Below are 3214 nucleotides of genomic sequence, written 5' to 3'. Positions count from 1 at the left end.
AGGGATTAAGCACAGCACAGCGCAGTGCTATGGAGAAAAATAAAGCAGGGAAATGGGGTGGGAGTGAAGGAGGTTCATTTTTCAAAAATTTTAAATTTTATTTTATTTTGCCCCATTGTGTGGTATGTGAAACTTCCCCAACCAGAGGTGCCCGAGGTGGAACCTGTGCCCCCTGTAGTGGAAGAGTGGAATCTTAACCATTGTACTGCCAGGAAAGTCCAGGACTTTCCATTTAGTTTATTTATTTATTAATTATTTCAAAAAAATTATTTTTGGCTGCATGTGGGCTTTCTCTTGTTGTGGTAAGTAGGCTCTAGAACTCAGGCTCAGTAGTTGTGGCACATGGGATTAGCTGACCTTGGAACTAAGTTGCATATGGAATCTTCCTGGACCAGGGATTGAACTGGTATCCCCTGCACTGGCAGGTAGATTCTTAACCACTGCACCACCAGGGAAATCCAAGGAGGTTCCTTTTAAATAGGGCGACCAGAGAAGGTCTAAGTGCGAAGGGGTCAGTTAAACAAAGACCCATGGGAGTAAGACCTAGAAAAACGTGAGGGGAAGAGCATCAGGCAGAGGAAACAGCAAGTGTAAAGGCCCTGAGGTGGGCTCATGTCTGGATAGGCACCTCCCAGAGCTCACATGTTATTTTTTACCACTAGATTGATTGTCCTCACCAGGCCTGGCTTTGGCCACTCATCATGCAGCCTCCAGGAGCAGGGAGGTGGTGTGCAAGGCAGTCACTGTTGTCTCTCTAAAAGGCCTGGGCCCTAGACCTTGGCTTTGTGGCTGTACACCTGGGAATGGGTCTCAGGCTCTCAGGAGGTAGAAGCAGCTGCAAGGCCCGTATTTTCCCAGCCTCCTAGGTTGGTGGTCTGGGACAAGCTCGAGTGAAATTTCAGGGTGAGAGAAATGATGGAGGAGATACAATTTGGATGCAGAAAGACTCAAATTTCAAAGATCCTCCAATAATTAGTGGGGGTTAACATGTAGAATTGGAGAAGGAAATGGCAACCCACTCCAGTGTTCTTGCCTGGAGAATCCCAGGGACGGGGGAGCCTGGTGGGCTTCCGTCTATGGGGTCACACAGAGTCGGACACGACTGAAGTGACTTAGCAACATGTAGAATAATCTTACTCCAGCCTCACTGCTGTAGTCGTAGGCTATTCTTTGCAGTGCCTGTCTTTGGAGCAAGCAAAGTGCAAAGTGTGCAGTTGGAAGAGTGCAAGTGAAAGTTGCTCAGTGTCTGCCTCTGCGATCCCATGGAATTCCAGTCCATGGAATTCTCTAGGTCAGAATATCGGAGTGGGTAGCTGTTCACTTTTCCAGGGGATCCTCCCAACCCAGGTCTCCTGCATTGCAGGCGGATTCTTTATCAGCTGAGCCACCAGGGAAGCCCATGATTGGTGGAATCACAGCACAAAGTGCCAAAATAAGAACCCACTCTACCCATTTGGCCAGCACAGCCTCCCTGCCTCTTAGTAACAGAAAGGTAGCTTGTCAGTGACCCATGGCCTGCGGACTCCTTCCTTCCTTCTGTGCCTCCCTTCCTCTCACCTGAAGGAGGTCTGCCTTATCCTACAGTGCATCTTCATGGTCCCTCGGGGCTCCCCTCTGGCAGGCCCAAGGCCAGAGCAACTGTATTTTCCAGATCAGAACGGACAGACAGTGCAGCAAGCCTGAAGGCATACTTAGAGGACAAAGGGACAGATCACTGAAGAAGGGATTTTCTGGGAAAATGAAGGGCCCAAAGTAGCAAATACCCCTGCCCCCAAGAGACCCACTCATTTTGAAGGGCAGATGTGCCATCCCTTTACTCATCAGTGAGTTCTTTCAACAAAATTTCTTGAACCCCTACTATACAGCAGGACTGGCCTGGGTGCTAGAAACAATCTGAGCAAATCAGACTTCCTGCCCTGGGAGCCTTACGACCAGCAAGGGAGAGAAACAGACCAGGGAGGGACTCTCATCTGAGTCCAAGGGAGGACCTAGGAGGAGCGTGTACGCGTGGTGATATCAGGGGAAAGTGCCATGAGAAGTGACCTCTAAGCCGAGATCTGCAGTATGAGTAGGAACTAGAGGAAGAGAAGAACTGAGTCTAGGCAGGGGAAGAGCTAGTGCAAAACTCCTGAGGTGCGATAGGTGGTAGAAAGGGCAGAGAGTGTTGAACGTTTCATCCCTAAGGCCCACAGGGCATTTTATTTTGTTTGTTTGTTTACATTTGCATTCTGGAAACATCACTTTTGCTACTGTTATTGACTGCTCCCCACCCACCGCCCGCCCCTTCCTGGCCCTGTGGCTGAGCATGAGCTGAGTCAAGAGCCTCTGGGGAGACCTCAGCCCAGGCTGACCCGATCCCCACGGTGTTGGGGGTGTAATGACAGGCTCTCCTCTTCTCTGCACCCCACCCACCCAGCAGACCACGGGGTCGGTTCTGAGGGCCGCTATATTGGGCTCTGGTGGGTGAGGGTTCTGTCCCTCCTCTGCCAACATAGGCTGGGTTCCCCTCGGGGATTGAAGGGTCATTTATATCTCCAGGGTGGCAGGGCCTCCTCCCCAGAGCCACGGGCGCCCAAGATAACAGGGCAGCCTAGGCGCTGTTTATGAAAAGGCAGTCTAGTGGCAGTGGGCAGGGCCTGAGGGAATGGTGACTGCTGCCACAGATAGCAATTGGGGCGGGGAAGGTTGTCTAAATTACAGCTCCCAGAATAGAGGGACCCGGAGGGAGTGGTGGGGCATCCTACCAAGAAAGCACTGGCTGCCTGCCAGGCACGTCCAGCCTCCGGGCCCTGCTGCAGGCAGAGGCGGGGTGACCACACGCCAGCCAGGCCCTGGGGGATGCCATTCATCCCTGGCCAAGGCAGCGGGTAGCTATGAGGTGGGCTGGGCAGTGGCAGGGCGGCTTCTGGGGCTTGGGAGAGAATCAGCCTGGTGTGACCTTCTGCCAGGGGTGAGAGCATTAGAGGAGGGAAGACCTGGGAATGGGGGCGGGGAGCACTGACATCTCGCTTGCCCCTGGAGGAAACTCCATCACACGTCCCTCTGGATATTTCACATAAGATGTGTGAGATACTGTAAAAATAACAAGAATGACAAGCATAAAAATAGCAGCTATGTGTCAGGCATGGCTCGAAGCAATGACATACATCACTTTAGTTAACCCTCATAGCTTAAGTGATGTGGGGAATTATCACCCCCATTTTACAGCTGAGGA

The sequence above is a fragment of the Moschus berezovskii genome, chromosome 20 (assembly GCF_049115385.1).
Source record: "Moschus berezovskii isolate FMDL1 chromosome 20, NW_MosBer_1.0, whole genome shotgun sequence".
Taxonomy (NCBI): domain Eukaryota; kingdom Metazoa; phylum Chordata; class Mammalia; order Artiodactyla; family Moschidae; genus Moschus; species Moschus berezovskii.
The sequence above is the reverse complement of the archived record's forward strand: the minus strand, read 5'-3'. Positions refer to the sequence as shown.